This window comes from Balaenoptera physalus, assembly GCF_965194825.1.
Source record: "Balaenoptera physalus genome assembly, chromosome: 2".
Classification (NCBI taxonomy): domain Eukaryota; kingdom Metazoa; phylum Chordata; class Mammalia; order Artiodactyla; family Balaenopteridae; genus Balaenoptera; species Balaenoptera physalus.
Window position 1 is genome coordinate 163,483,264 of NC_138883.1, and position 22,220 is coordinate 163,505,483.

General features: G+C 35.8%; 2 long non-coding RNA genes across 2 annotated transcripts in view; both read left to right on the forward strand.

Moving 5' to 3' along the window:
• The window catches only part of LOC309655070, a 448,619-nt gene that overhangs the window by 17,372 nt on the left and 409,027 nt on the right, over window positions 1-22,220 (forward strand). The window lies entirely within an intron of this gene.
• LOC309655049 overlaps window positions 3,900-22,220 on the forward strand; it is a 142,262-nt gene continuing 123,941 nt past the window's right edge. Inside the window, exon 1 of the long non-coding RNA XR_014260581.1 lies at window positions 3,900-3,998. This is a non-coding gene — a long non-coding RNA (uncharacterized lncRNA). The remainder of the gene's footprint in view (window positions 3,999-22,220) is intronic.

Here is a 22,220-nt window from a genome sequence, read left to right on the forward strand (position 1 = left end):
TCCCTGGGTCCTGGTGTGCAGGAGACCTTGTGTGTGCCCTCTAGGAGTAGAGTTTTTGTTTCCCCCAGTCCTGTGGAATTCCTGTGACCAAACCTCACCGGTCTTCGAAGCCAGATCCTCTGGGGTCTCCTCCTCCTGTTGCCAGACCTCAAGGCTGGGAAGCCTGACGTGGGCCTCAGGACTTTCATTCCAGTGGGAGAACTTCTGTGGTATAATTATTTTCCACTTTATGCATTGCCCACCTAGCAAGTACGGGAGTTGATTTTATCACCCTCCTACTGTCTCATTGTGGTTTCTTCTTTCATTGTGAATGTAGGTTATCTTTTTTGTTAAGTTCCAGCATTTTTTTGTAAGTGGTTACTTAGAAGTTAGTTGTGCTTTTGGTGTTTTTGTAAGAAGGGGTGAGCTCGTGTCTTTCTATGCTGCCATTTTGACACTTTCTCCTGACCATTACTATTTCAAACTTTAAGATGTTTGATGTAGTCCGTGATACCATAAAGAAAATAGTTATAGAGTGGCCAAGATGGCAGAATAGAAGTACCCTAAGCTCACCCCCACTCAGGAGCACACCAAAATCCAACACTCTGCAGAACGATCATTGTTGAAAAAGACTGAAACCTACCAGAAAGATCCCCTGCAATTAAAGACATAAAGACATAATGAAAATGACACATAGGAGGGGCTGATCCATGATATAATCAAATCCCATGTCCCCCAGGCGGGTGACCCACCAACTGGAGCATAATTGTATTAGAGAGATTCTCTGACAGGAGTGAGAGTTCTGAGTCCCACATCAGGCCCCCTAGCCTGGGGGGTCTGGCACTGGGAAAAGAAGCCCCCAGAGCATTTGGATATGAAGGCCAGCAGGGCTTGAGTGCAGAAGCTACACAGGATTGGGGAAAACAGACTTCACTATTAAAAGAGTACACATAAAACCTCATGCGCACTGGGACCAAGGGCAAAAGCAGTAGTTTGATAGGAGCCTGGGCCAGACATACCTGATGGTCTTAAGAGGGTCTCCTGGGGAGTCGGGGTGCAGCTGTGGCCCACCCTGGGGACTTAGACACTGGTGGCAGGTATATCAGTGAGCGTTCATCTGCATGAGCTCTCCTGGAAAAAGTGCCACCCATCAGACAGGCTGCCTAAAGACTTCATGAGCACACAGCCACCTCTAGACACACTGCTAGACATCGCCTTGCCCCCCAGAGGACCAAGACTCATCTCCATCCACCAGGGTGCAGGCACCGGTCCTTCCCACCAGGAATCCTGCAGAAGTCTCTAGACTAGCCTCACCCACCAGTGAGCAGAAACCAGAAGCAAGAAAACTATAGTCCAGCAGCCTTCAGACTGAGTCCACAAATGAATGCCAGGGACCACCCTGGGACCAGCTGGCCCCCTTCCCTTGGGTGAAGAGAGGAGAGTGCACTTCTGGGACGCATAGGTTGTCTCCTATAGAGGGCCATTTCTCCAAGGTCAAACATAACCAACCTACCACACACATAAAAATACAAGTAACTATTTAGACAAAATGAGGTCACAAAGGAATATGTTTCAGAGAAAGGAACAAGATAAAACTGCAGAAGAACAACTAAGTGATGTAGAGATAGATAGGCAATCTACACAGGAAACAATTTGGAGTAATGGTCATAAAGATGATCAAAGAACTCGTGAGGAGAATGGATGCACAGAGTGAGAAATTAGAAGTTTTTAACAAATAATTGGAAAATATAACAACCAAACAAAGAATACAATAACTGAAATGAAAAATACACTACATGGTATCAATAATAGACTAAATGAGGCAGAGGACCAGATCAGTGAGCTGGAAGACAAAGTAGTGGAAATCACTGCTGCTGAACAAAGAAAAAATGAAGAGAAATGAGGACAGTTTAAGAGACCTCTGGGACAACATACAGCACGCTAATATTTGCATGATCAGGGTCCCAAAAGGAGAAGAGAAAGGCTTGAGAAAATATTTGAAGAAATAATAGCTGAAAACTTCTCTAACCTGGGGGGAGGAAACTGTCACCCAAGTCCAGGAATTGTGGAGAGTTCCATACAGGATTAACCCACAGAGGAACACAGCAGACACAGTGTAATCAATCAAAATGACTAAAAGAATATTAAGAGTAACAACATACAAGGGAACTCCCATAAGGCTATCAGCTGATTTTTCAGCAGAAACCTTGCAGGCCAGAAGGGAGTGGCAATGATATACTTTAAGTAATGAAAGAGAAAAACCTACAACCAAGAACACTCTACTCAGTAAGGCTCTTGTTCAGATTTGATGGAGAAATCAAAGCTTTACAGAGAAGCAAAAGCTAAAAGTTCACCACCAAACAAGCTTTACAAAAAATGCTAAAGGAACTTCTCTAGGCAGCAAAGAAAAGGCCACGGCTAGAAACAAGAAAATTATGAAATGGAAAAGCTCGCTACTAAGGCAAGCATACAGTAAAGGTAGTAAATCATCCACACACAAAGCTAGTGGGGTTAAAAGACAAAAGTAGTACAATTATTTGTATGCAAAATAAGCAGTTAAGGCATACACACCCAAAAGATAGACTTAAAATATAATATCAAAAACAGTAATTTTGAGGGGAGAAGAGTACAAATGCAGAATATCTAAAATGTATTTGAAATTAAGAGGTCAGCAACTTAAAACAAGCATGTATCAATATAGACTGCTATAGAAAAACCTCATGGTAACTGCAAAACAAAAATCTATAATAGATATAGACACAAAAAGAAAACGGGATCCAAACATAACACTAAAGATAGTCATCAAATCACAAGAGAACAAAAGAAGAAAGGGGAAAAAAAGCTACAAAAACAAAACAAATCCAAAACAATTAACAAAATTGCAGTAAGAAGATACGTATCGATAGTTACCTTAAATGTAAAGGGACTAAATGTTCCAAAACCAAAAGACACAGGCTCGCTGAATGGATACAAAAACAATACCCAAATATTTGCTGCCTACAAGAGACTCACTTCAGACCTAGATACACAGATGGAGAGTGAGGGGATGGAAAAAGTATACCATGCAAATGGAAATCAAAAGAAAGCCAGAGTAGCAATACTCAGATAAAATAGACTTTAAAATAAAGACTGTTAAAAGAGACATAGAAGGACACTACATTATGATCAATGGATCAATCCAAGAAGATACAGTTGTAAGTATATATATGCACCCAACATAGGAGCACCTCAACATATAAGATGAATGTTAAAGACATAAAAGGAGAAATTGACAGTAACACAATAATAGTGAGGGACTGTAACACCCCACTTACATCAATGACAGATCATCCCGACAAAATCAATAAAGAAACACAGGCCTTAAGTGACACTTTAGACCTGATGGGCTTAACTGATATTTATAGAGCATTCCATCCAAAAGCAGAAGAATATATTCTTTTCAAGTGCACATGGAACATTCTCCAGGATAGATCACATGCTCAGCCTCCGAGCAAACCTCGGTAAATTTAAGAAAAATCATCAGGCATCTTTTCTGACCCCAACACTATGAGGCTAGAAATCAACTACAAGAAAAAAAACAAAAACGGGAATTACCTGGTGGTCCAGTGGTTAGGACTCTGAGTTTTCACTGCCAAGAGCATGATTTCGATTCCTGGTTGGGGAACTAAGATCCCACAAGCCATGTGGCACAGCAAACAGAAAAAAAAAAAAGAAACTTAAAAAAAAACAACAACAACACGTGGAGGCTTAACAATATGTTAATAAACAACCAATGGCTCACTGAAGAAATCAAAGAGGAAGTTAAAGAAAATACCCAGAAACAAATGAAAATGAAAACACGACTATCCAAAACTTACGAGATGCACGGAAAGCAGTTCTACAGAGGGAAGTTCATAGCAATACAAGCTTGCCTCTGGACATAAGAAAAAATCTCAAATAACCTAACCTTACACCTAAAGCAACTAGAGAAGAAAGAACAAACAAAACCCGAAGTTAGTAGAAGGAACGAAATCAGAAAGGTCAAACCAGAAATAAATAAATGAAATAGAGATTTAAAAAACAGTAGAAAAGATCAATGAAACTAAAAGCTGGTTCTTTGAAAAGATAACCAAAATTGATAAACCTTTAGCCAGGGTCATCAAGGAAAAAAAGGGAAAGGGCCAAAATCAATGAAATCAGAAATGAAAAAGAAGTTACAGTGGACACCACAGAAATACCAAGGATCATAACAGACTACTACAAGCAACTATATGCCAATAAAAATGGAGAACCTAGAAGAAATGGACAAATTCTTGAGCCAAGAAGAAATAGAAAATATGAACAAATTACCAGAATTGAAATTGACAGTAATTTGAAAACTGTCAACAAGCAAAAGTCCAGGACCAGATAGCTTCATAGGTAAATTCTACCAAACATTTAGAGAAGAGAGTTAATGCCTATCCTTCTCAAACTATTCCAAAAAATTTGCAGAGGAAGGAGCACTTCCGAACTCATTCTGTGAGGCCATTATCCTGATACCAAAACCAGACAAAGCTGTCACAAAAAATAAAATTACAGGCCAATATCACCGATGAACATAGATGCAGAAATCATCAACAAAATATTAGCAAACTGATTCTAACAATACATTGGATTATATACCATCATCAAGGGGGATTTATCCCAGGGATGCAAGGATTTTTCAATATCTGCAAATCAATCAGAGTGATACACTACATTAACAAATTGAAGAATAAAAACCATATGATCATCTCAATAGATGCAGAAAAAGCTTTTGATAAAATTCAACATCCACTTATAATAAAACTCTCCAGAAAGTGGGCATAGGGGGAAACATACCTCTACATAATAAAGGCCGTATTTGACAAACCCACAGCTAACATCATACTCAACAGTGAAAAGCTGAAAGCATTTCCTCTAAGATCAGGAACAAAACAGGGATGCCTGCTCTCGCCAATTTTATTCAACATAGTTTTGGAAGCCTTAGCCACAGCAATCAGAAGAAGAAGAAGAAAAAAAGAATCCAAATTGGAAAAGAAGTAAAACTAACTGCAGATGACATAATGCTATCAGAAAACTAGTAGAGCTCATCAATAAATTCAGTAAACTTGCTGGATACAAAATTAATATACAGAAATATGTTGCATTTCTATACACTAACAACAAAGTATCAGAGAAATTAAAGAAACAATCTCATTTACCATCGCATCAAAAAGAATAAATTCCTAGGAATAAACCTCCCTAAGGAGGCAAGAAGACCTGTACTCCAAAAACTATAACACGCTGATGAAATCGAAGATGACACAAACAGATGAAAAGATATACTGTGTTCTTGGATTGGAAGAATCAATATTGTCAAAATGACTATACTACCAAAGGCAATCTAAAAATTCAGTGCAATTCCTATGAAATTACCAATGGCATTTTTCACAGAACTAGAACAAAGTATTTTTTAATTTGTGTGGCAACACCAAAGACCCTGAATAGCCACAGCAATCTGGAGAACGAAGAACGGAGCTGGAGGAATCCTGCTCCCTGACTTCAGACTATACTACAAAGCTACAGTAATCAAAAGAGTATGGTACTGGCACAGAGACATATAGATCAATGGAACAGGATAGAAAGCCCAGAAATAAATATACGCACTTATGGTCAATTAATCTATGACAAAGGATGCAAGAATATACAATAGAGAAAAGATAGTCTCTTCAATAAGTGGTGCTGGGAAAACTGGACATTTACATGTAAAAGAATGAAATTAGAACATTCTCTAACAAACACCATATAGAAAAATAAACTCATAATGGATTAAAGACCTAAATGTAGCACTGGATACTGTAAAACTCCTAGAGGAAAACATAGGCAGAACACTCTTTGACACAAATTGCAGCAATAACTTTGTTGCATCCATCTTCTAGAGTAGTGGAAATAAAAGCAAAAATAAATAGATGGGATTAATTAAACTTAAAAAGTTTTACACAGCAAAGGAATCTATAAAGAAAATGGAAAGACAACCTATGGACTGGGAGAAAATATTTGCAAATGATCCTACTGATAAGGGATTATTTTCAAAAATATAAAAATGTCTCATACAGCTTATAAAAAAACAAAAAACCCAATCAAAAAATGGGCAGAAGAACTACCTAGATATCTCTCCAGAGAAGACATTCAGATAGCCAACAGGCACATGAAAAAATGTTCAACGTAAGTAATTATTAAGAGAAATGCAAATGAAAACTACAGTGAGGTATCACCTCACTGTGGTCAGAGTGGCCATCATTAAAAAGTCTACAAAGAAATGCTGGAGAGAATGTGGAGAAAAGGGAATCCTCCTACACTGTTAGTGTGAATGTAAATTGGTGCAGCCACTAGGAAAACAGTATAGACGTTCCTTAAGAAACTAAAAATAGAGTTACCATATGATCCAGTAATTCCACATCTGTGCATATATCCGGAGAAAACTCCAATCTGAAAAGATATACACACACCCATGTACACAATGGAATACTACTCAGTCATAAAAAAGAATGAAATAATGCCATTTGCATCAACATGGATGGAACTAGACATTATCATACTAAGTAAGTCAGACAAAGACAAATACATGATATCCCTTATACCTGGATTGTAAAAAAATTATACAAATGAACTTATTTACAAAAGAGGAATAGACCCACAGACACAGAAAACAAATTTACAGTTACCAAAGGGGATTTGGAGGAGTTTGGGATTAACATATACACACTAGTATATATAAAATCAGTAAACAACAAAGACCTGCTGTATAGCACCTACTGTATTCAATATCTTATAATAAGCTATAGTGGAAAATAATACATATGTAAAACTGAATCACTCTGCTGTACAAATGAAACTAAGACAACATTGTAAATGAACTATACTTCAATTTAAAAAATATCTATAGAAGATACAAGAAATTAAGGGAATCAAAGCATGTACATACGAAAAAAAAAAATCAATGAAACATCAATTAAGGCAGCAAGAGAAGAGGGACAAAAATGCTCTAAGTCATATAGAAAAGAATTAACAAAATGGAAACAGTAAGCGCTACTCTATCAGTAATTACTTTAAATGTAAAGAGTTTAAATGTACCAATCAAAAGATACAGATTTGCTGAATGGAGAAAAGAACAAAATTCAACTATATGCCATGTACGAGAGACTCACTTTTGATCTTAGGACATACATATGCTGCAAGTAAAAGGATGGAAAAAGATACTCCATGTAAATGCAACTAAAAAAGAACAAGAGTGGCCGTACTTATGTCAGACAAAATAGACTTTAAGACCAAAACAAGAAAAACATTATATAAAGATAAGGTCAGAAAGATACAGCAATTATAAGTATACAGGTACCTAACATAGTAATCATTTCATGATGTGTACATATATAAAACATGTTGTGCACCTTAAATATATTAAGTTTTATCAATTATACCTCAATATGACAGAGAATAGAAAACCAATAGAAAAAAAATGAAACTAAAAGTTGGTTTTTTGAATAGGTCAACAAAATTGACTAACCCTTAGCTACATTAAGATAAAAAATGAAGACAAATAAAATTAGATATTACAACAGAAAACACATTATTTTAGAATTAAATGACTCAATTATCAGAGGGCCTGGTAAAGCAGATTATTTGGGTGTGGGCTCTGGATTGGTTACTTTGTATTTGAACAGTGCTCTCAGGTGAGTTATCAGCTCTAGGAATTGGTTAGCCCTGGGAGGGCCCCAGATGTCAAAGCATCAAAAATACAGAAAATAAAAAGGCATGATTAATATTCTTCTTTAATAATATCATATTAGTAAGGTACACTTGTCCTAATTAATGAACCAATATTGATACGTTATTAATAACCACAGTTCATCCTAGATATTATGGACTGAATGTTTGTGTCCTCCAAACCCTATGTGACTGAATTCAGAGATTGGGCATTTATGGAAATAACTAAGGTTAAATGAGGTCATACAGGTAGGACCCTGATCTGATAAGATTAGTGTCCGCATGAGGAGAGACCAGAGCTCTCTCACTGTTTGTCCACATGCCCTAAGGAAAGGCCATGTGAGAAGGCATCCAGAAACAGAGCTCTCACCAGAAGAGGGCCAGAGAGAAATGTGTTTATGGGAAAACGGTCAGAAAGATACATTTTTTTGAAGATGGAGGAAAGGGGCCATAAGCCAAGGAAATGTGAGTAGCATATAGAAGCCCAAAAAGGCAAGGAAATGGATTCTCTGGTAGAGCCTCCAGAAAGGAACACAGGACTGCTGACACCTGGTTTTTGGTCTAGTGCAACCTGTGTTGGACTTCTAGTCTACAGCACTGCAAGGTAATAAATTTTTGTTGTTTAAATGCTAACTCTGTGGTAATTTGTTACAGCAATAACAGAACACAAATAACAGTGGGTAAGGCCAAATAGAGGCCTCTGAAACTGCTACAGACCCATCTAAGATAGTAAGTTTTAAAAACCTATTGTATCTCAAGGGTAACAGCAGAAATTAATGTAAACCTTAATAACTCAAAGGATGCAGGCATGGTGATCTTCATCATATGTTGTTTAATTTGCCAGTTTGCCCTTACTAGACTCAACTAGTAGGTACACTGGTAGTTGCTATGACAGATGTGATATATTTGCTAGAGCAGATTTTCATGGCCTCTGGTACATGGCCACTATATGTGCTCTTTTTTCATTTTTACCAGAAAAGATCAGAAATAATTTGCATCCACTTGGGATGGACAATAGTATACATCTACATGGCAGTGTTTACTCTCTCACTCTCTCATAAACATCTGAAGAGATGTGATCCAGTTGGACATGCTGATAAATATCACATCAGCTCACTGTGTCTTCAGAACTAAGTTCATTATTTCAGATGGTTAAGAGATCACAGTACATTGGATGCCTTCATAGCCATATGTACTCCAGGGGGTGGGAGACAAACCCTATAAATATTCAGTGGCAAAGCAAATCAGTAAAGTTATTAGGGGCATGCTAAGATATCCCCTCAAAAGTGAAAGACAAATTATTACATTTCACAAATCTCACAATGAAGAATAAAAGAAAGTGCCTGGTAATCATATTTGGGTTCTGGAGGATGCATATTTGAAACTTGGAAATACTCACCTGACCCATATACCAGGTGATGCTGCCATCTTTGAATGGACTCACTCAGGAAAGAGCTCTGGTGCAGGTGCAGTCTAGGGTGAAGCAGACAAGATGCTTGAATCCTATGAACTGATAGGCTCTATTATATGAAGTGGTTGGAAAGATGAATATGGAGTTTATGGCAAGCTCAAGTAGCAGAATAAACATCTATATCCTTAGGGCAAGGCTGACATAAAAAAATGGACCTTGATAGAGAACTACTGTCTGTGGGACATCAAGTTTCTATGAAACTATACCTGTTAATCATAATCTGGGTTTTGTCAGATGATTCACATTAAAATGACAGGTGGGTCCAATAGCAATCTATTCTAGGGTAGCTGCCGTGCATCCAAAATAGGGCATGAGTAAGGCCAGAGGGCTCAAATTAAGCTGAATGAGCTGATGACTCAGACCTCCGTGTCATCCACCATCAGCACCTCCTCAGATCACATCCATAGATACGTCAGTCAGAAGGTGGGAGAGTCCCTTATGTCTAGCTGATGGAAGAGGAAAAAAGCCAAACAAGATTCATGGAAGGATCACCTTGTATATGGACGCAAGTTAAAAATGGATTGTTGCTATATTCTAACTCCATACTCAGGTGGTGCTGAAAGACAGGTAATCCTCCAAGGAGAAATCCTCCCAAAGGTCAGAGCTCAGGTTGTATGTGCTCGTCCACTTAGTATGTAAAGAGAAGTAGCCTGAGGTAAGAATACTTGCTCATTGGTAGTAGTGAATGACTTCTCTGGTTGGTCAGAAGCCTAGAAAGAGAAAATATAGAGTGGGAAAAAGAAGTTTAAAAAGAATCAGATAAACTCACAGGTCCCACAGTGTGTAGTATCACATTTAATGCTCATCAAAGAACATCCACTATGAAAGAGGCTCTTTAAAAAATACAGACTGAGTGAATCTGCCAGTTGAATTTACCTAGACTCAGTCATCAGGCACTCTAGTGCTTCTGAATACCATGAATAATTATTAATTTGAGAAGAATCAGAAATCAAAATGTGAAATAATGAACCATACTACTACTAGAGAAATGCATCTTCTTTAAGTAGGCAGAAATTTCTAATATTGGAAACAAAAAGATAAATTAAAAAATTATAAATTGGTCTTCACTAAAATTAAGAACTTCTGTTGATTGAAATATTAATAGAGTGAAAAATCAAGCAAGATACTGGGAAATAAAATTTGGAATACATACATGTGATAAAAGATTTGTATTCAGAATATGTTAAGAATTCCTACAATCAATAAGTAAAAAGCAGACTAACCCACTTTGAAAAATTGGCAAAAGACCTGAACAGCCCTGTCACTAAAGAGATCCAAATGATGAATAAACATAGAAAATGATGCTCAATGTAATTATGCAACAGGGATATGTATATTAACACCATGACTGCAATTACATGCTACTTCAAACACACCAGAGTGGCTGAAATGGAAAAAACACGGTAATATCGACTATTCCCAAGAACGTCTAGCAAATGCAACTTTCATTTGTGGCTTGTGGGAATGTAAAAAAATGTTTGGCATTATCTAGTAAATTTAATCATATTCATAACTTACGGCCCTTCAATTTCACTTCTAGGTGTTTACCCTAGATAAACGAGTACATAAGCCTACCAGATGTCACGTACAGATTGTTTCATAGCGCCTCTATTTCTGACAGTCAACAACTTGAAGCAAACCAAGTGTTCATTATATGTTTATACAATGCAGTACAAAACAGTGATTAAAGGAAAAAAGAATGAACTACTGATACACGCAACAACTTGGATAAATCTCACAAATTAATGTTGACTAAGAGAATACAGACACAAGAGTACATACTGTATGATTCTATTCATGTGAAGTTCAAGATAGACAAAATAATCAGTGGTGATTGAAATCAGAATGGTGATTAGTTTTGGGTGAGAGTGGGTGATGACTGGGAAGAGCAAAAGGAAAATTTCTGTGGTGATGGAAATGTTCTATATCTTGACTTTGATTTTGGTGGTAGATATATGGTTATATACAAATGTGACAATTCATTGAACTGTATACTTTGGATTATGCCCTTTACTTACTTTACTATGTTATACCTCAATGAAAACAATTTAAAATATTAATTAGTACAATCTGCCATGTTACAGAACTGAGGAACAATATCATTTGATAAACTTAATAGATGCAGATAAGTATTAAATAAAATTCAAAACATAGTCATGTTAAAAAAAACAACAACTCAGAAACTAATAATAGAAGGGGAGGAGGTCTTTATCTGACAAAGGGAATCTGCAAAAAAGAATAACTCAGAAAACATTATACTTAATTACAAAATATTGAAAGCATTTCCTCTGAGATCAACGACAAAATAAAAATGTTTCCTGTGAAGCAGGTCTCAAGACAGAATTAGAATTGTGCTAGATTTATTGGAGAAAATGCTTGTGAAAGATAAGGGAGAGATGGAGCAGATGTTGGCAAGGAGAGCCTTGAAATTGTGATGGAGGTCTAACACACGAGAATGAAGGAAGGAAGATTAGATAGAAGAGTGTCAGACTATGGTGCATCTTCTAGAAAGAGTCGTTCAGACCAACGAGGAAACCAGATTAAAAATTGTTCATTAGCAGAGTCATGTGTAAGGCAGAAATAAACTGACTCTAGAAAATATAAGTAAAATTATAATAAATAGAAAATACAGTATAATATATAAGAAATAATAGAGAAATAAGCCCTAATGTAATAGCTGTTACAAAAATGGTAATTGGAGTAAAAAAGCTGCATCAAAATAGGTCATTTATAAGGGACACATTTAAAAGGACAGGCAGAGTTTGGCACACACACAAGAAAAGATGGAATGCAAGAATATTGAGAAGATCTAGTAATTAAATCCAACACTCTAATCAGCTAGTGGAGAAAATTCTAAACAAAACAAAAAGACGACCTACAGACTGGGAGAAAATATTTGCAAACAATGCGACCAACAAGGGCTTAATTTCCAGGATATACAAAGAGCTCATACATCCCAATACTAATAAAACAAGCAACCCAATCAGAAAATGGGCAGAAGTCCTAAATAGACATTTCTCCAAAGAAGACATACAGATGGGCAACAGGCACGTGAAAAGATGCTCAACATCACTAATTATTAGAGAAATGCAAATCAAACCTACATGAGGTATCACAGCACGCCAGTCAGAATGGCTGTCATCAAAAAGTCTACAAATAATAAATGCTGGAGTGGTTGTGGAGAAAACGGAACCCTCCTACACTGTTGGTGGGAATATAAGTTGGTGCAGCCACTATGGAAAAAAGTATGGAGGTTCCTTGAAAATCTAAAAATAGAGTTAACATGTGGTCTAGCAATCCCACCCCTGGGCATGTATCTGGAAAAGAGGAAAACTCTAATTCGAAAAGATGTGTGTTTGTGTGTGTATAACTGAATCACTTTGTTGTACACCTGAAACTAACACAATACTGTAAATCAACTATACTTCAATAAAAATTAAAATCTCAGTAGATAGTTTTAAAAAGCATTCAGAGAGTGACATCAGCAAGATGGCAGAATAGGAGAAAATCCACTGGTAACACCACACAGCAACAATAATTTGGCAGCTATCCTACCCATGGACAATAGTGCCTTTGTGGGATCCAGGTAGAGATCCACATCTATGCTGTGGGTAGCAGGCCCTCCAACCTTGGTCTGGCTATGGACCCTTTTATCAGCCTGTTATCTGGCTCCAGCCACTTTCACCTGAGGTCCAGGAGTGATCCTGCCAGCCCAGAGACCTGCTGGGAGTCATGCCTGCCCATACCTGCAGCAGCAGCCATATGATCTGGCTCCAAGCACACTTAACTGCAATACCAGAGCAAATCCCATCATCTAGGAACCCAACAAGAGAAGGTCTTTACCTGCTAAAACCACACTGTAAAGACTGAAAGTGGTGTTTGTGCCTTAAAATGCATAGACACCAATGCAAGATGATAAGGATCATGAAAATCAGGCAAACATAACACCACCAAAGGAAACTGATGCAGCTCTAGTAACTGACCCCAACAAAATGGAAATCTACTAATTGCCTGACAAAGAATTCAAACTAATCATCTTAAAGGAGCTCAATGATATGCAAAAAAACACACTATAGACAACTAAATGAGATCAGGGAAATGCATGAACAAAATGAGAAGTTTAATAAACTAACAGAAACCATAAAAAAAGAACAGATGAAAAATCCTGAGGCTGAAGAATACAATGACAGAACTAAAGAATTCTAGAGAGCTTCAAAAGCCTATTGACCATGCAAAAGAAATAATTAGCAAACTTGAAGACAGACCATTTGAAATTAGAGTGGGGAAAGCACATGAAAAAGAACGAAGAAAGCAAATGGGGCTTATGGGACATAATTAATTAAACAAATGAATATACACATTATGGGAATTCCAGAAGGAGAAGAGAGAGAGAAAGGAGCAGAGGGTTTATTCAAAGAAATAAAGCTGAGAACTTCCCAAATCTTAGAAGGCATGACACCCAGATTCATGAAGCTTAAAGGACCCCAAGCAAGCTCAACCCAAAGAAGACTACCATGAGACACATTACAATTAAATTGTCAATAGTCAAATACAAAGGAAAAATTTTGAAAGCAGCAAGAGAAAAATGACTTGCCACATAAAGCCTCCCCTCCCCCCATAAGGCTATCAACAGTTTTCTTAGCAGAAACCTTGCAGGACATGAGAGTGTGATAATATATTCAAAGAGATGAAAGAAAACAAAAAACCTGCCAACCAAGAACACTATACATGAAAAAATTGTCCTTCAGAAATGAGGACAGATGAAGACATTCCCAGACAAATAAAAGGTGAAGGAGTTTATCACCATTAGATCTGCCTTATAAGAAATGCTAAGGGGAATTTTTCAGGCTGAAAGGAAAGGACACTAAGTTACAACAGGAAAATATATAAAGTATAAAACTCACTGGTAAAGATAACTATATAGTCAAATTCAGAATACTCTAATACTGTAATGGTGGTATACATAACAATTTTAACTCAGGTATAAATGTTAAAAGACAAAAGTATTACATGTAACTATAGCTGCAATAATTTGTTAATGGACACACAGTATCAAGAGAGTTAAGTGTGATGTCAATAGCATAAAAGAGGTAGGGAGAGAAGTAAAAGTGTAGCATTTTTGTATGCAACTGAAGTTGTCATTATCAGTTTAAAATAGACCGTTATAACTTTAAGATGTTTGTGATCCTCATGGTAACTACAAAGAAAAAAACCTCAGTAGATACACAACAGATAGAGAAATCAAAGCATATCACTTCAAAAAATCAATAACTCATAAAGGAAGACAGCAAGAGAGGAAGAAAAAAAAGGAACTAGAAAACAGTTAACAAAATGGCTATAACTCCTTGCCTATCAATAATTACTTTAAATTCAAATGGATTAAATTCTCCAATCAAAAGACACAGAGTGCCTGAATGGATTTTAAAAAGCAGGATCCAACAGTATGCTGAGTACTTAAAGCTCAATTTAGCTTTAAGGACACACATTGGCTGAAAGTGAATATATGGAAAAAGATATTCCATGTGAATAGTAAGCAAAGACAGTAGAGGTCCTATACTTTTATCAGACACACTAAACTTTCAGTCAAAGTCTGTCACAAGAGACAAAGAAGAACACCATTATGAAGGAGTCCATTTGTCAAGAGGATATAAAAATTATACACCAAACATTGGAGCACTGAAATATATAAAGCAAATATTCTGACAGGTCTGAAGAGAGGTAGAGACAGCAGTATAATAATAGTGGTTAAGGGATTTCAATACTTTACGTTCAACAATGGATAGATCATCCAGATGGAAAAATCAACAAGGAAACAGCAGACTTGAGTAACACTACAGACAAGTGGATCTAAAAGACTTATACAGACCAATCTATCCAACAGTTACAGAACACACAATTCTTCTAAGAGTACACAGAACATTTTCCAGCATAGATCATATGCTAGACTGCAAAACAAGTGTTAACAATTTAAGAAGATTGAAATCATATCAGGTATCTTTTCTGATAACAGTGGTATGAACCTAGATACCAAAAATAAAAGAAAAATTGCAGAAGTCACAAATGGGTGGAAATTAAACAAGATCCTGAACAACTAACGGGTCAAAGAAGAAATCAAAGGGATATCAAAAAAATAACTTGAGACAAAATTGGAAACACAGCATACCAAAACTTATGCGATGCAGCAGAAGCATAAACTAAGGCAAGTTTATAGCAGTAAATGCCTACATTAAGAAAAAAGAAGTATCTTAAATATCTTAAATAAACAACCTAATTTTATATGTCAAAGAACAAAGTAAGCCCAAAGTTAGCAGAAAGGAGATTCAAAAGATCAGAGCAACAAGAAATGAAACAGAACAAGAATACAAATGAGAATAGAAAAGATCAATGAAAGTAAGAGTTGGTTTTTGAAAAGATAAGCAAAGTTGACAAACCTTTAGGTGGACTAACCAAGAAAGAGAGAAGACTCAACATACTCAAGTAATTAAAATTAGAAATAAGATGAGACATTACAACTGATACCATAGAAATAAAAAGGAATCATAGGAGACTACTGTCAACAATCATATGTTAACAAATTGGAACCTGAAGAAATGGGTAAATTCCTAGAAACACAAACTACTAAGACTAAGAATCTGAACAGACCAATAATAAATAAGGGTATAGAAACAGTAATGAAAAGAAAAACAAAGCTGGAGGCATCACACTTTTTGATTTCAAACTATATTGCAAAGCTATAGTAATCAAAACAGTATCTTACTGGCATTAAAAACTGACTCATAGACCAATGGAAACAAATAGAGAGTTCAGAGATAAGCCCACACATATATGCCAATTAATCTTTCACAAAGATGTCAAGAACACACAATGGGGAAAATGATAGTCTCCTTAATAAATAGTGTAGGAAAATATGGATAGTTGTCTGCGAAGGAATGAAATTGTACCCTTGTCTTACACCATAAAAAATGATTAACTCAAAATGTACTAAAGACTTACATGTAAGACCTGAAACCATAAAATTCCTAAGTGAAAACATTGAGAAAATTCTTCTTGACATTGGTCTTGGCAATGCTTTTTTGGATATAACACAGAAACCAAAGTAAACAAAAGCAAAAATAAACAAGTGGGAATACTTCAAAGAAAAAAGTTTCTGCAACAGCAGAGAAAACATTATGGAAAACAACAGAATGAAAAGGCAGTATATGGAATGGTAGAAAATATTTACAAGCCATACATCTAATAAAGGGTTAATATCCAAAATATATAAGAAACTCACACACCTCAATAGCAAGATGTAAAAATGGGCAAAGGATCTTATTTAGACATCATCCAAAGGAGACATACAAATATCCAACAGGTATTTGATTAGATGCTCAACATCACTAATCATCAGTGAAATGTAAATCAAAACAACGAGCTATCATAACTATCAGAATGGCTATTATCAAAAAGACAAGCACTCTTTGTGCTGACAGGGATGTGGAGAAAAGCGAAACCTTGTACACTTTTGATGGGAATGTAAACTGATATAGCCTTTATGGAAATCAGTGTAGGGGTTCCTCAGAAAAGTTAAAAATATAACTACCATATGATCTAGAATCCCATTTTTGAGTATATATATATATATATGTAAAGGAATTGGAATCAGGATCTTGAAGCGTTACCTGCACTGGTCCAATGTTCACTGTAGCATTGTTCACTACAGCCAAAATATGGAAAGAATCTAAGTGTCTGTTGACAGATGAATGGATAAAGAAAATGTGTGTGTGTGTGTGTGTGTATGTGTATGTATATAACTTGAACTCATACTATCTGAGAGTAGAATGGTTATTGCCTGGGGCTGGAAGGTGGGGGAAATGGAGAGATGTTGACCAAACGGTAAAAACTTTCAGTTATAAGATGAGTAAAATCTGGGAATCTAATGTACAGCATGTTGACTATAGTTAACAAGACTGTATTATATACTTGAAATTTGCTGAGACTAGATCTTGTGTTCATATAACACACATACAAAGTGGTTAGTATGTGAGGTTATGGATATGTTAATAGCTTATTTGTGGTAATAATTTCACAATGCATACATATATCAAATCGTCACATTGTATACCTTATACATATATTGTACAATTTTTATTTGTCACTTATACCTCAATATGCTGGAAAATAATTAAAAGACATTCTTGACTTAAAATGTCCATCTAGCAGAGGCCTAAAGCAAAAACATACTCAGTGGAAAAAATTTAGACTGATTTGCTTTAATACTGGCAACAAACCAAAGATGATCTCTACTCACTAGTGTTCCATAAAATGTAGAGCCTGTCAGACAATATGAGAGAAAATGTTTGCAAGAGAAATGACATACTCACTTCTATATAGGCAAACTATTAGAACCAGTAAGAAAGTTCAAAAAGATTGCCAGATAACTCTGCTAGTAAAATTCAATACATTTTAATACCAGCAATAACTCACTGGAAAAATATAAGACAGCAACAAAAATTAAGCATTAAGACTTTAACCTAACAAGGGTTAGGTTATGTATGTCTAACAAGGAATACATAAGACCTTAATAGAGAAATTGTTAAAGTCGCTTTTAAAATACTAAAAGAAGAAAAAAATGGATGGAAATATACCTCATATTCAAGGTGCAATGACTAATATGGTAAAGCTGCCACTTCTCTCCAGATTAACCTAAGAATTTAATGCAATTCCCATACAGATTTTATGTAGAAGAATAAAGGTCTATGAATAGCTAGAGCAATTTTTAAAAATGAAGCTATGTAGGTGTCTTATCCTACCAGATAAATGGTACAATACAAATCGATTTAAAAAATAGTGTGATAGTAGTGTAAGAACAAATAGACTAGTGTAAGAAGCAAATCAGAGACCTGAAGAACATCCCATCTCTGTGGGAACTTAGCATACAATAGATGTGGCTGCATAAATCAATCAGGAAAAGAATGGTTCTTTTGGTAGATGGAACTGGAAAAAAATGACTCATAATATGGAGAAAAATAATATTGGATCCCTGTAGTATATCACATACCAAAATGATTTCTCATGGATTAAAGATCTAAACATGAAAGACAAAAGTGTAAAATTAATAGAAATCAATGTAAAAGATATCTTTGTAATAACTTTTCTAAGGCTCCTAAACCCAAATCACAATAAAACAATTAATGTATTTCACTGCATTAAAAATAAAGATTTCTGATCAACTAGACAATAGAGACATAGTTAATGGCATAGGTGGGAGAAAATATTGGCAACATTTAAAACCAATAAGCAATAAATATCTATACTATGTAAGGAACCCCCGCAACATCAACACAAATGGATAATAAATCAAACCCTTCCTTAGAACAGAATACCTAAATTGCTAAAAATGTATATGGATAAAAATATATACGAAAGGAAACGGTTGCTTAAAGATGATGATCATGATTAGAAAAGTACAATTTGGAATAATGAAATACCACTTTATGCTCACCTGATTAGGACAAATTAGAAAGCCTGGTAACATCAAGTGTTAGTGAGTGGTTGACTGACAGGAACCTTCAGGCACTGCCACTGAAAGTGCAAACTAGTACTGCTGCTTTGGAACAGCTGAGTAGAACTTCAGGAAAACAAATTATACCCTGGCCCCTGCAATCTCACTCTTGCGGTGTTCACCCTGCAAACATGAAAAAGGCATGTGGTTACAAATAATTGGATCCCATCACCAGGGAACTGGATGACTAGAGCATTAGAGTGTGATGCGTCAGTGAGAAGCAATGGCTCAGATATACTTGCAACTACAGAATAGTGCTTAAAATGTATGGCTGTTGAAAAGAAAAAAGTAAGAGATCTACAGTAGCACACTACGCAAATTTAAAATACTTGCATAAAACATATATTTTTCAAACATCAAATTTATCTAAGGACACATTAAATACATTAGAGCAAATGCCTGTAGCTGAGTAGTAGAGGAGTGGGAAAAGGATAGGGATGAATGTGATAATGTAAAAATAAGAGAGGGACCTTGAATAAACTAGTGATGATAATATGCCACAGTATTAGTAGTATGATTAACTCAACTGTATCTCCCTTCAGTTAAAAAAAAAAAAAAAAAGCAAAGTTAGAAGTGTTACACATTCACAATCCATTTAAGGAAAAGTCACTCAGTATTGAACTGTATCTTTCTATTTGAATACAGAAAAATAATGACCATTCAAGCTTACTGTTTTATGTAAAATTTTAATATTAAAATCAATAAAATGTAGGTAGAAAATTCAGTGATATCTCTGAGTTTACATTAGTTTATTGATGCTATTATTTAAAAAATTTTAAATATAATTTTCAAGAAAATAATTGCTAAAATTAAGTGACCCAGATATGAAATTTTGTTATACTCTTACCTTTATGCTACTTTGCTCTCCGTATCCTTTGGAAAACAAATTTATAAACGCTTCTAAAAGCTTTAAAGTCTTTGCTCCTCTAGAATATTTTCAAAGCTTATTCTTGTTAGATTTTCTTCATTTTTCTCTAAACAAATTAAATAGCAAATTACCTTGAAAAATTATAATTAGAAAACAATGTAAACCTTTTTTATGGGTAAAATATTCATAACATAAAATCTGTCATTTTACCTATTTTTAAGTGTACAGTTCAGTGGCATTGAGTACATTCACAATGATGTGCAACCATCACTATCGTTCATCTCCAGAACTTTTTTTTAATCTTTCCAATCAGAAACTTTGTCCATTAAATAATAACTCCCCATTCACCCTTTCCCTAGCCCCTGGCAACCATTCTAACTTTTGTCTCTATGAATTTGAGTACTCTATCTCATATATGTGGAATCATGCAGTATTTGCCCATTTGAGACTGGCTTATTTCACTTACATAAGTCTTCAAGGTTCATCCATGTTGCAGCATGTATCAGAATTTCCTTCATTTTTCAGGCTGAATAATATTACATTGTATGTACATGTATCATTTTCTTTATGCATTCATCCACTGTTGGAGACTTGGACTGCTTCTATCTTTTGGCTATTGTGGAATAATGCTGCTATAAACAGGAGTATACAAATATCTGTTTTAGTCTCCGCCTTCAATTATTTTGGGTATATGTTTCATTATTTTCAGGAACTGCCATACATTTTCTACAGTAAACGTACCGTTTTACCTACTTGCTATTTTCTGTGATTAAAAAAAATTAGCCATTCTAATGAATGTGAGGTGATATCTCATTGTGGTTTTGTTTTGCATTTTCTTAATAATTAGTGATGTTGAGCATCTTTTCACATACTTGTTGGCCATTTGTTTATTTCCTTTGCAGAAATGTCTATTCAAGTCATTTGCCCATTTTTTTTAATAAATTTATTTTTGATTTATTTATTTTTGGCTGCATTGGGTCTTTGTTGCTGCACGCGGGCTTTCTCTAGTTGCGGTGAGCGGGGGCTTCTCTTCATTGCAGTGCGCAGGCTTCTCATTGTGGTGGCTTCTCTTGTTGCGGAGCATGGGCTCTAGGTGCATGGGCTTTCAGTAGTCACAGCACGTGGGCTCAGTAGTTGTGGCTCACGGGCTCTAGGGTATATGGGCTTCAGTAGTTGTAGTGCATGGGCTCAGTAGTTGTGGCTCACAGGCTCTAAGGCACACGGGCTTCCGTAGTTGTAGCACACGGGCTTAGTTGCTCCGCGGCATGTGGGATCTTCCCAGACCAGGGATCGAACCCGTGTCCCCTGCATTGGCAGGCAGATTCTTAACCACTGTGCTACCAGGGAAGTCCCCATTTGCCCATTTTTAAATCAGGGTTTTGTTTTTGTTATTGAGTTGTAGGAGATATTTATATATTCTGGATATTAATGCCATATCAGATATATGATTTGCAAATATTTTCTCCCATCCTGTGGATTGCCTTTTCACTCTGTTGATAGTATCCTTTGATGTAGAAAAGTTTTAAATTTTGTTGAAGTCCAGTTTATCTATTTTTTCCTTTGTTGTCTGTGCTTTTCGCATCATTTTCAAGAAATGGTCAAATCTAATGTCATGAAGCTTTCCCCATTTTAAGAGTTTTGTAGTTTTAGCACTCATGTTTACATCTTTGATCTACTTAGAATTTTTAAATATGTGTAAGGTAAGGATCCAACTTTTTCTTTGCATGTGGATATCCAGTTTTCCCAGCACCACTTGTTGAAGAGACTGTTTTCCCCACTGAATGGTCTTGGCACCCCTGTCAAAATTCATTTGACCATATATGCAAGGGTTTATCTATGGGCTCTCTATTGTATTCAATTGGCCTATATGCCTGTCTGCATGCCATTACCACACTGTTTTGTTTATGTAGTTTTGTGGAACATTTTGATATCCGAAACTGTAAAACCTCCAAATTTTTTCTCCTTTTTCAAGATTGTCTTGGCTATTTGGGTTCCCTTGTGGATCCATATAAATTTTAGTATGGATTTTTCCATTTCTGCAAAAATGTAACTCAAGTTTTGATAAGGATTGCATTGAATCTGTAGACCACTTGGGATAATACTGACATCCTAACAGTATTATCTTCCAGTCCACGAACATGGGAAGTCTTTTCATTTATTTGTGTCTTTAATTTCTTTCAGCAATGTTTTGTAGTTTCAGTGTACAAATCTTTTGCCTTCTTGGCTAAGTTTACTGCTAAGTATTTTATTCTTTTTGATACTATCATTAACAAAATTATTTTCTTCCTTTTCAAATTGGCCATTGTTAGTGTAGAAACACAACTGATTTTTGTGTGTGGATTTTGCATCCTTCAACTCTGCTAAATTTATTAGTTTTAACAGTTTTTCTGCACGTGGAATCTTTAGGGTTTTCTACACATAAGGTGATCATGTTGTCTAAAAATATAATTTGACTTTTTCCTTTCCAGTTTAGATTCCTTTTATTAATTTTTCTTTCCTAATTACTCTGGCCAGGACTTCCAGTACTATATTAAATAGAAATGGCAAGAGTCAGAATATTATCTTGTTCCTGATCTTAGACGAAAAGCTTTCAGTCTTTCATCATTGAGTATGTT